General features: G+C 34.7%; 1 long non-coding RNA gene across 1 annotated transcript in view; it reads right to left on the bottom strand.

Moving 5' to 3' along the window:
* Nucleotides 1-4,271: 4,271 nt before the first annotated feature.
* Nucleotides 4,272-14,441, bottom strand: part of LOC131423866 (uncharacterized) — a 169,870-nt gene continuing 159,700 nt past the window's right edge. The window contains exon 7 of the long non-coding RNA XR_009225973.1: nucleotides 4,272-4,373. This is a non-coding gene — a long non-coding RNA (uncharacterized LOC131423866). The remainder of the gene's footprint in view (nucleotides 4,374-14,441) is intronic.

The following is a 14,441-nucleotide window of genomic DNA, read 5'->3' as shown; positions in this document are numbered from 1 at the left end:
GTATAATGGTCTTGAGGTACATCATGTTGTAGCATGCCAGAATTTCATTCCTTTACAAGGTTGAGTTATTTTTTTCTATATATATTACATACTGCATATCTATTAACCCATTGATAGAGTCTGAAGAATTTATTTCTAGGATTTCTATATTATTCCATTGATCTATGTGTCTTCCTTTATGCATATTCCATGTTTTAGCAATGCTGCTAACATGGGTTACAAATATCTCTTAGAAAATTATCAGTTTTTGTTTTGGGTAACAAAATGTATAATGTAATTTTTTGACATCTGAAAAAGGTGGAAACAGAGCTGTTAATGGAGTATTTTTTTTATAGTTGTTACTGAAGTTAAGCCGTGTGAAACCAAATTAGAATTTTCTGAGTTTAAAACGTTAAGTCTAATACCCATAGTGTCCTCAAACATAAGAATAGATGTAGACTAAAGACAAAGTGAAATACAAAAAAGGATCTAAAGCTAAAAAATACAGTAATGCAGGAACAGAGTGACAAAACACTAATATACTATACACATTTAGGAAACAAAGTGAAATGACAGAGGTAAGTATATCTCCTGTTAGTCCATTTTCAAAAAAAAAAAAAAAAAAACATGGTCTACCTCTATGCTGTCTACATGAAACTCCCTTTAGAGCTAAAGAGACAAAGAATTGCAAATGAAAGAAGGTATATTCTTGCAAAGAGTAACTAAATTAGAGCAGGAATGCTTGAACTAATACCACACAAAATAGACTTTAAATCAAAATAGACCTCAATATTTTATAATTTAAAGACAAAGAAAAATGTATATTCAAAAAAGTTTCAAAACACAGGGAAGATGTAACAGTTAAAAAAATTAAATGTACCTAATGACAAAACATGAAATATGTAAAAATAATGGAGAGAATTATTCTACAATAAGAGTCAGATATTTTAAAACTTTGTTTTTAATTATGGGTAGAATGACCAGATGGAAGATAAGTAAGGAAATAGAGGGATTAACACAAACACTTAAAGAAAAGCTAATGACCTCGCCAACATTTTTTTTTTGTAATTTTTTGTCTTCTGATAATATCTTACTTTCTTCTTCACTTTTGAAAGATGGTTTTACCATACATACACTTCTTGGTTGATGGGAGTCTTTCCCTCCCTCCCTCCCCCTACCCATCTCTTCCCCTCTCTCTCTCTTTCTCTCCCTCTCTTCTTCCCTGTTCCCTCTCTCCTTCCCTTCCTTATGTTTTCTTCCCTCCTCCCTTCACTTTTGCACTTTGAATATATTAATTACCTATGATTTTGATTTCTAAGAAATCTACTAATAATTTTATTAAGGATCTCTTGTTATATCAAGTATTTTCTCTCTTCCTGCTTTCAAGACTGTTCTTATCTTTTGAAAATTTGATTACAATATGTTTCAGTGTAACTCTCTGAGGTTTTTCTTACTTGAGCTTCTTGAATGTTTTTTTCATATCTGTCATCAAATTTGGAAAGATCTTAGCCGTTATTATTTTCTCTGCTCATTTCTCTCTATCCTCCTTCTGGGGCTCTCACATGTGTATGTTGGCTGATGGTGTTCCAATAGTTCTTATAATCTCTATTAAAGTTTTCTCCAATCATTTTTCTTCTTATTCCTTAGATTCAATAGTTTCCATTGTCCCGTCTTCAAGTCTGTTGATTTTTTTCTTCTGACTGCTCTAATCTGTCTTTGAATCCCTCTATTGAATTTTTCATTTTCATTACTGTAATTTTCAGTCTAGAATTATTTTATTTTTATGTTTCTCTATTTATCGGTATTTCCATTTAGTTCATACATCATTTGCTTGATTTTTTTTCCTTTAGTCTTTAAGAATCTTTAAGAAAGTTTTTTTTTTTTTAATCTGTCAAGATCTGCCCTCAGGCTTTTGTAATGACTGTTTCTGTTGACATTTTTTTCCTTAAATATACCATGCTGCCTATCCAGCTTCATTCTTCTGCATACAGATACCAGCTGTCTCAGCACCACTTGTTGAAAAGACTCTTCTTTTTCCAACTGAGTTGTGTTGGTACACTTGTTAAATAATCAATTACCCCTAAACATAAGAATTTAAGGACTATTAAGGACTCTTTTTGATCTATATAGTCTATATGTCTAGATTACTGTAGAGCTTTATAATAAATTTGGAAACAGGTTGTGATTATTCTGGGTGTCTTGCAGTTCCATCTGAATATTTTTGCAAAAATGCAGCTGAAATTTCCACATGGCTGGAGTTAAATCTATATATTGATTTTGGAATGAGGCCTTATTAACAATAATGGCTTTGTATCATAAATATGAGATATTTTTCATTTATTAAAATTTTCTTTTTTATTTAATTGGTTCTATTTTTTAAATACACAACAGTGAAATGCATTACATTATTACACATGTAAAGCACAATTTTTCATATCTTTGTATATTTTAAGATTTTTATTTAATCTCCTTAGAGAATGTTTTGTAGTTTACAGGGTTTGGCCTACATTTATTTTTCTTTTTAAATTATTGAATATTTTTAAATTCTGCTGTAAATGTAATTGCTTAATTTTGTTTTAGATGGTTCATTGCAATTATATAGCGGCATAATATTTTAATACTGTTCTTGAATCCTGCAACCTTCCTAAACTCATTTACTAATGGCCACAGTTTCAGTATGGATTCCTTAATATTTTTAATATTCAAGATCATATCCTCTGCAAATACAGATAGTTTCAACTCTTTCTTTCCATTCTGGATGTGTTTTATTTCATTATTTTGCATAATCACCCTGGCTAAAAATTCCAGTAAAATGCTGAATTGAAGTGGTAAGAGTGGACTTCTTTGTCTTTTGGGGAAAAGTTTTCTAGCTTTCAGCATTAGGAATGTTGTTTACATTTTAACAATGTCTCCAGGTGATTCTAAAACATGCTAAAGTTTCAGATCATTTAGAAAATAAGTAATTGTTATTCTTGTACTCTTGCTTTTTATATTAAAAAATAAATGTTTTAAATTTTCATTAATTTTAATCTCATTTATATGCATACACATTTTGTAGATAAAATTTGCATAAATATGTAGATAGGCTTGCATTATAATAACTTTTTAGTGTAGTCTTTGAAAATAATGAACTCAATGGCAAGAATTTTAAGGTGGTAATTTCTATTTTTTATAAATAATAAATACAAATAAAATTATAGAAATGTACTTTTAAATGTGATTTAATATAGCAGAATTCTCCTCTTTGGGAATCTAGGTGATATAAATGAAATTATCAGTAGTTTACTAATTATTACAGGGAAGTTTACTGAAACATGGCCCCTAGTGGTGAATGGCTAAAACAGAGTAAATCCATAGCAGTAGGCAAATTATTCAATAAATTATGTAATATGATCACACTAAACATTTCTGCTTATTAAGAACAACCACTATACTGTACATACTGAGGAGGATCTACTGTATTTTATGATGACTATGTAAATAATGCTGAACTATTTACTCAAAATTTGCTAAGAGGGTAGATCTTATGTGTCCTCACCTTCACACACACACACACACACACACACACACATATACACACAAAATGGCAACTATTTGTGGTGATGGATGTGTTTATTTGTGGTACTCATTTACATTATACTTCTATTTGTCAATTATATCTCAAGAAAAGTCAGGAAAAAAGTAGTTAAGGAAACATCATTAGAACTAGAGGGATTTTCATTATTTATAGTTGGGAAGAACTATATCTTTTAGGAAAATGGACAAAACCAGAAAAACACCTATTTATATATTTTCCCATTCATGTGCTTAATTATATGGAAGAGAAGAATTCAACTGCCCACCTGAATGATTCTCTAATCTCATTTAGCCTACTTTATAGGTGTGTCATGAGTATGGATAAAGAGTTAGCAAACTATATTAGTTAAGAACCTAAATTCTATAATCTTAAGGTTTTAATCCAAATGTAGACTCTGCTACAAATGGTTATATGGCTTAAGAAAAGCTACTAAGCCTCTTTTTGGCTGATTTTTCACATCTATAAAATGAAAATAACAATTTATCTCATAAATTCATCATAAGAAGTAAATGAGTTAATGTATGTTAAAAGCTTAGAACTACACCTGTCACCATGTGAGTTAATAACCATGTGAATTAATATGAGTTATAGTGCCATAAAAACAATTGCATTGCAAAATTCATAGTTTTACATAGCCTGTATATCAAAATAGAGTAACTATGCATGATTGTTATAAAGTCATATATATAAAACATATAGCACAGACCTGGACACAAAGCTGCTGTCTGCTCCTAAGATTCAAATGACCATCTTCTCTCTTCTCTAATGACATTCTCACTTACCGTCACCTACTATTTCTTGTGGTCCCTCTTCTTCCCTGAAATGAAGAACAGTTTATTGGTTTCTACTATACACCTTCATATTTCTGAAATAAACAACAGCTTTTACGGCTGATGATATTAGAGGGAAACACATAGGGTCAACAAATGACGTAAGTCAATTAACCCACATGGCAAATATTTATTGATTGACATGCCTGGCACAGTGCAAGGCACTTCAAGAGTGATGACGAAGAAAGATTCTTTTCTTTTTCCAGAGTTTATGAAAAATTATTTAACCTTATAAATCATTCTACAAAGGAGAAATGGAGGATAAAAAGGCAATGCATAAGGAATTAATGAGAAAGAAAGCAAACAGAGACCCGGTCACATAGGGCTTTACGGGCCACACTGAAGATATGTTATATGTTTAAAATGCAATGGGAAGCCACTGGAAAGTTTTAAACATGACACAATCAGAATTCCTGTCTAAACAATTAAATGTGATTAATTGAAGATGTGAGTGCTTGTGTGAGATGACACTGAATAAAAAGCTATAAACTCAAAAGAACAAAATTAAGAGGGGAGGACACAAGACAAAAGACATTAATGGTTTTCCAAGGTGGAAGCCTATTGTTGGAGGAACTGGCTTGCTGAGCAGTGGGAGCTTTAATATCTAGTTGCAAAAAGCAATGAGAACCTAGTGATTCAACCCACAGCCTCAGAGAAAACAGAAATGGGAGTTCCTCGTACTTGTTCCACAGAAAATGGGAGAAGGGTGAGAAGTTATTGTAATCTTTTAAACTGATAATATAAAAACAAAAATTGTACACATTAATGGGACACTATGCAATGCTTCAACACATGTTCACATTTGCCTGATGATTATTTTTCACATTCTTTTTTTTTATTGGTTGTTCAAAACATTACAAAGCTCATGACATATCATCTTTCATACATTTGATTCAAGTGAGTTATGTACTATCTCTTCTTTTGAGAAATCCCTATTTACGTCTTCTACCCACTTATTTGTATTGTCTTTCTTTCTATTGAGATTTTGAGTTCCTTTTATAGTCTGGATATCAAGCTCTCATCACACATACAGATTGCACATATTTTCTCCGGTTCTGCACTCTGATGATTGTTTCCTTTACTGTGGAGAAGATTTTATGTGATGTAACCCATTTGCCTGTTTGCTTTTGTTTCCTGTGTTTTTGATTCTTGACCAAAAAACTTTGCCCATTCCAATGTCCTAAGTGTTTCTCTTTTCATCTAGTAGTTTCATAATTTCAGGTGTTTTAAGTATTGAATCATTTGAGTTTATTTTTGTAAGTACTAGGAAATAGGCGTATTATTTCATTCTTCAGCATATGGACATCCAGTTCTCCAAGCATCATTTATTAAAAAGACTAACCTTTATCCAATGCTGTTTTAGCACCTTTTTTGATAACTGCTTGTCTATAGATGCTTGGGTTTATGTCTAGGCTCTCTAGGGTATACTATAGGCCAATGTGTCTATTTTTATGCTAATACCATGCTGTTTTGATGATGGCAGCTTTGTACCATGTTTTGAAGTCATGTTCAAAGTAGTGGAATGTTTCTGCTTTGACCTTTTTGCTCAAGATTGTTTTCTTTGGCTTTTAAAATATTTTAATGATGTCACAAATTTTAGAATATTTATTTCCTAGTTATGTGAAAAGCATCATTCACCTTTTGATAGGGATTTCACTAAAGGTATAAACTGAACTGGATAGTGTGGGGTGTGGGCTTTTCAATAATATTGATTCTTCCATCCATAGACATGGATATCTTTCTACTTGTCTGTGTCCTCTTCTATTTCTTTCATCAATGTTTCATTCATTTCATTTCATTGTAGGGGGGTCTTTAACCTCTTTGGTTAAATTTATTCCTGAGTATTTATTCTTTCTTCCTTTCTTCCTGTTCTTTCTTTCTCTCTTTACAATACTCTGAGTGAATTTTTTAAATTTCTATTTTAGACAACTATTGTTGGCATATAGCAATGATACTGATTTTTGTATGTTGAATTATACCCTAAAACTTTGGTGAACTTATCTATAGTTCTAATAGATTTTAAAAAATATTTATTTTTCAATTGTAGTTGGACATAATACCTTTATTTTTATTTATTTATTTTTATGTGGTGCTGAGGATCGAACCAGGGACTCACATGTGCTAGGCAAGCGCTCTACCACTGAGCCACAATCCCAGTCCCAAGTTCTAATAGCTTTTTGTGGAGTTTTTGGACTTTTCTATGTATATGATCGTGTCAGCTGCAAACTTGAATGCCTTTGTTTCTTTTCATTTTCTGTTTGTCTGGTTAGGACTTCCAGAATTATAGTGAACAAAGATGGAGAAAATAGCAGGCTTGTCTTCCATATCTGAGAGAGAAAGCCCTCAGCTTTCCCCTATTCAGTATGTTGAAGAACATTCAGTATTGTTAGCTGTTAGCTATTATAAGTGGATTTCATTGTGTTCAGGTACATTCCTTCTCTGCCTAATTTTTTCAGTGTTTGTACCATGAAGGATATTTAATTTTATCAAATTCCTTTTCTGTATCTATCAAGATAACCATCTGGTGTTTTTCCATCATTCTGTTGATGGTGTATCACATTTAGTGATTTCAGTGCATTTGTTAAAACCACCACTGTGTCCCTGGGATGAATCTCCTTGATCATGGTGAATGACATTTTTAATGTGCAGTTGGGTTTGGTTTGCTAGCATTTTATCGAAAAGTTTTGCATCTAAGTTCCTTAGAGACATTGTATAGCTTTTCTTTTTGTTGATGTTGTGTACTTGCCTGGTTTTGGTATCAAGGTACTACTGGCTTTGCACAATGTGATTAGAAGAATTCCTTCCTCTTCTAATTTTTAGAATAACTTAAAAAGACTATGTATTAGTATGTTAAATGGTAGAACTTGGCAGTTGGTGCCATGTGGTCCTGGGCTTTTCTTTGACAGGAGGTTTTTTTTATTTCTGACTCGATCTCATTACTTATTAGTATCCCATTAAGGTTTTCTCTTTCTCCACTATTCAGTCTTGGTAAGGTATGTGTCTAGGGATTTGTCCATTTCTTCTAATTTATCAAATTTGTTGACATATAATTGTTCATAATAACCTCTTTTGATCTTTTATATTTTTGTGTGGTGTCAATTATGTCTCCAGTTTAATCTCTGATTTTATTTGACTCTTCTCTCTCATTTTCATAGTCAGTCTATTTTATTTATCTTCTCAAATTTGCTATTTGTCATGTTTTTAGTCTACCCCATATGTTTATATAATTTCCAAAGTTTTTCCTGTTATTGATTTCTGGTTTTATTATATGATGTTCAGAAAAGATAATTACTATGATTTTAAATTGTTTAGATTTTTAGAGTCTTATTTTGTGATCTATAATATGATCTGTCCTAAAGAATATTCTATGTGTTGGTAAGAAAAATGTTTATCTGGTAGTCAGTGGGTGGAATGTTTTATGTCTCTTATGTCTAGTTGGTCTAGGGTGCAACTTTAACTCTATTGCTTGTTGGTTTTCTGTCTGGAAGATCTGTTCATTGCTGAAAGAGGGATGTAAAGGCCCCAACAATTATGGTATTAGAGTCCATCTCTCCCACTGGATCTGATAGTATTTGCTTTATCCAACACTGGGTGCATATATATTTAGAATTATCATTTCCTTTTGTTGAACTGATCCCTTTATCATTATATAGTGACAATCCTTAACATTTTCAATTGTTTTTGAATCAAAGTCTATTTTCTGTGATATAAGTATGGATACTCCTGATTTCTTTTGGATTTCATTTAAATGGAACATTTTATTTCATCCTTTAAGTTTCAGTTTATGTGTCCTTAGGGGTAAAGTGAGTTTCTTATTAGCAATACCCATTTGGGGTTTGTTTTGTTTTGGTTTTTAACTACTCAGTCACTCTAGGTCTTTTAATTAGAGAATTCAATCAATTTACAATCAAGATAATTATTTTTATTTTAATTCATTGTATATGACAGCAGAATGCATTACAATTCATATTACGCATATAGAGCACAATTTTTCATATCTCTATTGTACACAAAGTAGAGTCACACCATTCATATATTCATCATTCCACTGTCTTTCCTATCCCTATATGATCTCCCTTCACCTCCCTCCCCTTTGCCCTATCTAGAGTTCATCTAATCCTCCCATGCCCCGCCCCAACCACATTATGAATCAGCATCCTTAAATAAGAGAAAATATCCAGCATTTGTTTTTTGGGGACTGGCTTACTTCACTTAGTATTATACTCTCCAACTCCATCAATTTACCTGCAATGCCATGATTTTATTCTCTTTTAATGCTGAGTAATATTCCAATGTGTGTGTGTGTGTGTGTGTGTGTGTATGTATACTTTTCTTTATCCATTCATCTACTGATGGGCATATAGGTTGGTTCCATAATTTAGCCATTGTGAATTGTGCTGCAATAAACATTGATGGGGCTGTGTCCATGTAGTATGCTGTTTTTAAGTTCTTTGGATATAGACCAAGGAGTCGGATAGCTGGGTCAAATGTTATTCTATTCCAAGATTTCCAAGGATTCTCCATGCTGCTTTCTGGATTAGCTGCACCAATTTGCAGTCCCACCAGCAATGCATGAGTATGCCTTTTCCCCTTACATCCTCGCCAACACTTATTGTAGCTGCCACTCTGACTGGAGTGAGATGAAATCTTAGAGTGGTTTTGTTTTGCATTTTTCTAATTGCTAGAGATATTGAACATTTTTTCATACATTTGTTGATTGATTGTATATCTTCTTCTGAGAAGTGTCAGTCCAGTTCCTTGGCCCAATTTTTGATTGGGTTATTTGTTTTTTGTTGTTTTTTTTTGGGGGGGGGTGTTAAGATTTTTGAGTTCTTTATATGTCCTAGAGACTAGTGTTCTATCTGATGTGTGTGTGGTAAAAATTTGTTCCCACATTATAGGCTCTTCTAGATAAGTATTGATAGGCAAAGTCCCACTCAGGCCATTACATATCTTGTTTTCTAGTTTTCTTATAGTTCCTTTCTTTCTTTATCCACCTTTTACAGTCTCCCTTTGTGGCAAAGTGATTTACTATAGTGGTGTGTTTTGATTCTTTGTTTATTATTGTTGGTTTGCAATTATAAATGTTTTGCCTTGTGGTTCCAGTGAGACATATAAAGACACAATTTGATTATACCAAGCTACTTTGAAACAATAGCAACTTGCTATGACCATAAACAATTAAAACAAAATGAATGAAAAAATATACTAAAGAGTAAACTCAACACTTGCATTCCATTCCTCCCACATATTGAATTTTTGTGTCCCATTTTATATCTTTTTAAATTGTCTATATTTTAACATTACCATAAGTTTGTATTGTTCTCAATGATTTTATTTTTCAGTATTTGTACTAAATATGATTGTTGTACATACAATGCATATAATATTAGAACATTCTGAGTTTGTATAATTATTCTTACAAGTGAGTTTTATGCCTTCCCATGCTTTCATTTTAGTCATTACTCTCCTTCTTTCAGTTTGAACATCCTTTAGCATTTCTTATAGAACAGGTCTGGCAGAAATATATTCTCTCAGTGTATGTTTGTCTAGGAATGTGTTTATCACATATTTATCTTCTATTTCTAGAGGATAGCTTTGCTGGGTACAATATTCTCAACTGACAGGTTTTTTTTTTTTTTTTGTATGTTTTTCCATCAGTACTGTGAAAAGTTCATGCCACTTTCTTGTGGCCTGAAGGATATCTGCTAAGTCAGGTAAACTGGGAACCTCTATGTATTATTCATTTCTTTTCTCTCGGTCTTGAGAATCTTTTCCTTAACTTTCACCTCTGAAAGCTTGACTATGTTTTGGGATAGATTTAGTTAAATTTGACTGATTAACTTTGACCTTCCTCTACTTGTATATTTCCTATACTTTTCTAAGTTTAAGAAGTTTTATGTTATTACTTCTATGAATAAAACTTTCTAGCCTTTGGCATTCTCAAGTCCTTCTTAAACCCATAACACAAATATTTCCTTTTTAAATATTCTCCCAAAGTTCCCAAGCTTTCTTCATTTCTCTTTGTGCTTTTTTCCTCCTCCAACTCTGTATTTTCAAACAGCCTGCCTTTGAGCTCACTAATTATTTATTTAGCTTGATCAATCATGCTATTGATGCCATCTGTTGCATTTTTTAACCAAATGTATTTTTCGCCTCAATAATTTGTTTGATTTTTTAAAATTGCTTTCATCTCTTTGTTAAGTTTGTTTCAGTATTGAAATGTTTTTCTGTGTTTTCTTCAAGCTAATCAAGTCTCTTCAAAATAGACCTTTTATACTCTCTGAGTTCTCTCATTCTGATATCTCCCCCCCTCCTCTCTCTCTCGTAAGTTTCTAGCACCTTATTAGGTGAGGCCGTGGTTTCCTGAAACCTATTAATGCTTACTGGCATGTGATGTCATCTGGGCATTAAAGGATTGAGCATTTATTCCAGTCTTCCTAGTCTAGCTTTGTGCCTATCTTTCCAGAAATTCTAAGTTGGCGGTTTATTCTTTCTGAGCCTGTAGGTACTTCTACTGTTTCCTTCTTGGTGTCATTCAGATCCAGATACTAAGCATCTGCTGTTGGCATGTTGTTGCTCTTTTGGTACTAAAGGGCAATTAAGTCCAGGTTTACCCCCCAAACACATTATTGATGTATTGTTCAGAAAGAAATAGAACAGTCCCTAGGAAAAAGTAGTCTGTCTCCACCTGCCTCTCACTAGGGACAGCCAGGGGAAGTTAAGATACCTTATTCCCAGTTAACAGCCTACAGTCAGGTATTACAGAATTCTGCCCTGCATGGGGCAGAGTCACCAAGGATGGACCATCCGCAGACTCCTCTGTCATATCTGTGGCCAATAATTCCACCAATCTGTGTCACACCCTGTGCCCATAGCCTTCCAAAACCAGCACAACATGGGTAGGACCAAGCCCACATCACTGTGGACTTCCTATTGCTGAAGTAGACTTATGGCCCAAGACCACTGCATCCAGTCACAGGTGATTCTAGCTAAAGTAGAGTCCAATAGACAGGATACTTGTCTTCCCCAGGTGCTGAAGATATGCAAGATGCTCTGTCCACAGGCAAACTAGGGCTGAGGGCCATTAAGATCCACCAGATATTAGATTGTAATAGCCTAGCTCAAACTATCAAAGCAAATTCTTGTGCTTCCATCTCCAACCTTGTGTGAGCAAGAGTGTTGTACTAAACTGTGCTGCCTGAGGTTGGGTAGTGTTGGTGAAGTCAACCCCTTGGCTCCCTAGGCTGATGCTAAGTTGGCTTCCACCCGAGTGTCACAGCAGCCAGATCCTGAGCAGCCTCAGTAGTATATCAAGGCCCTTGACACAGGTGGTACTGATATGGTCCAACACTTGAATACAATCCATAGTGCATAAGTATAACCTGGTGCCAGGGCAGTTCTAGCAAATTCTAGCATGCTGTCTGCAAGTACTGGCCTAGCAATAGCTGTATTAATAGCAGGAGGAGGAGGAGGAGGTGGATAGTTCTTTTGCCACAGAGGCTGACACCTGGCTGGACTGAATCTGAGTCTCACAGCTTCAGGAGCCTGCTTAGTCCCAGGAGGAAGACAGGTGTGCCCCAGGCCTTCTCCAAGACTGGAAATGATGTACACTAAGATTCCAGTCTTTCCCATTTTAACATTCCAAGGCCAGTCTAGGAGCTCTGCCTGTGAGCTCTGTCTGACCTGTATTATGGGGCCTTCAGTTTCTATTGGATGCTGGGTCTTACTGTGTTGATCCTGGAACTTGGCATCAAGACAAAGCCCTGTACTAGCTTTCATGTCCTGCTCCACCATGGGTGAAGTTCTGCTACTCTGCCATTTACCCAAGGACGGAAATGGAATTAGTCAGCCACCTGGCCTTACACAGCTCAGTCTACAGGTTTTAGCCCAGGGTCATCATGAGCCTTTGCCCAGCACTAGGTTTCACCACAACAGACTTAGTACTTGGTTTTCGGGGAAAAGACAGTCAGCATCTCATATGGGAGTTCTTCTGCCTAGAGGAATCTAAGCCCCAAATGGCCACTCTAAATCTTAATATCTCAAGTAATTAACAAATAATAAAACACAAATACTCAGAAATATATTTACAAAAGTGAAGCCTCTGATAGATCTAGCCCACATGGGTTCTTGAACTAAACAAAAACAAAATGGCTCCTGTGGTTTATTTAAGGTGATACACCAAAGGTAAGGTTTCAAGGGTGGAGTCTTGCTTTGTGATATATTGTAGTCAGCAGATTGAATGACATCTTGGAAGGTCACACCCATCTCAGGTGCTGTGTGGGATCTTAGGCAGAGCTTGAGATGGAGGTTTACCTGTATCAAGTGATCAATCCCTGAGGGGGTACTACAGGGAGTTCACAATGCCAGACCTAACCCCTCATTAGGCTACTATGTGCAACATAGTCCACACACAGCCCATGACGTCCAAGACACTAGGTTTAATGTCTAAAGCTTGTATATCTCTCCCTCGTTAAAGTAGAAGGCATCTTGTTTCTTGAAGGGCTGCGTAGCCTTGGGGGAAGTTTGACACAACCCACTCTTTCCTTCCTGCCTTCTTCAGTACATGTTTTCATTTTGTTATACTGGAAGAAGGCACTGTGGTCTCTCAACTGATTTCCTTAGTTCTTCTGAAGAAGTGGTTTGGTGCATGAACCGCTGGTCAACTTTTTGGGTTTATGGGAAGACAATCACAAGAGGACCTTAGTGGCCATCGTGTTCTGCCATATAATTCTTAAGGTTTCTTGAAGCTGAAGTCTCCACCCACACATCTTTTGTGCTCAGTGATCACCGTTCCCCAAACTTGCAAACAGGAGGCTTTCCCTGAAAATATTAAACTAGGAATGTTCCCGACCTTAGACACCAAACCCAAAAGAGAGCATAGTGAGGCATCAGATGGGGACAAAAAAAAAAAAAAAAAAAAACCAGCATCAGAAGTTAAAGCAGGTGCACTTTAGTTATTATCCCACATCCCTGGTGAGAGATTAGATAGTCTCTCTGAAAAGACTGAAGTGCTCCAGAAAATATTTGGGATGTTATAATTAAAAATACATCTCAGTTCACTTATATGTCTGTTGATGCACTTGGGGCTTCAAATCCATATTATAATGCTCTTAAGTGGACAGCCAAGGATCAGCAAACACTTGAGAAAATCCACCAATAACTAAACATCAAGAACAACTGAACAAGACAGAGGAAAAAGACACAAGACAAATGGGAATGAGCGTTAAAACATATAATTGTTCAGAGGAAAAAGACACAAGACAAATGGGAATGAGCATTAAAACATATAATTAATATGGTTAGAAAAATCAGAAACGATTATATTCATGAAATAAGAAACAGAAAACAATCAATAAACCAAAAAATATGCAGAGATCTAAGGACTATGATAGCTAAACATGTACTGGTTTAATGGATGGCTCAAAAGACAAAATCAAGAAATCTCCAAAAAATTAGAGCATAAGAAATAGTTGTAATAGAGATAGAAGACAGAGGAGAAATTAAAATTTGAGATTTAATTCTGGTAATCAAATATCCAACCCAAAGGAGTTCCAAAAAAGGACTGCACAGAAAAAAAAAATAAAAGGCATAACACTCTAAAAGGAATAAATCAATAGAATTTTACAAAACTGAAGGATATAAGCTGAGTCTCAAATTAAAATGCCCACTGAGTATCCACCAGAATTAATGAAGAAAGTGTAAATAGCAAAAAAGAGAAGACATCAAACCTTTAGGAGAGATGAATCAGGTTTCACGAAAAGGATCTGGAGTCACAATGGAACTAGACTTCTTAGTTCCAGCTTCATCGGTATACATCAGAAGTCTGGTTGCCATCATCAACAATTGGAAGTGAGTGGCAACCTCATTTCTGAATTAAAGAATAAGGGAAAGGCCCAAACATGTACAGGAAGTTACATTGTTATGGGTCTGAGCTGTCTATAGAACACAAAAAAGGAAAGTAGTAAAGTTTTAAGTAAATTAAAATTCAACATATGTCCCTGATCTTAATTCAGTCCTAGCTTAGCTGCTCTGAGGTTTCCTCATTTACCCAC

This window comes from Marmota monax, unplaced genomic scaffold (genome assembly GCF_021218885.2).
Source record: "Marmota monax isolate L192 unplaced genomic scaffold, Marmota_monax_Labrador192_F-V1.1 WCK01_AAM20220418_F8-fsc00012, whole genome shotgun sequence".
NCBI classification, from domain to species: Eukaryota; Metazoa; Chordata; class Mammalia; order Rodentia; family Sciuridae; genus Marmota; species Marmota monax.
This window is presented reverse-complemented; position numbering and strand designations above follow the sequence as displayed.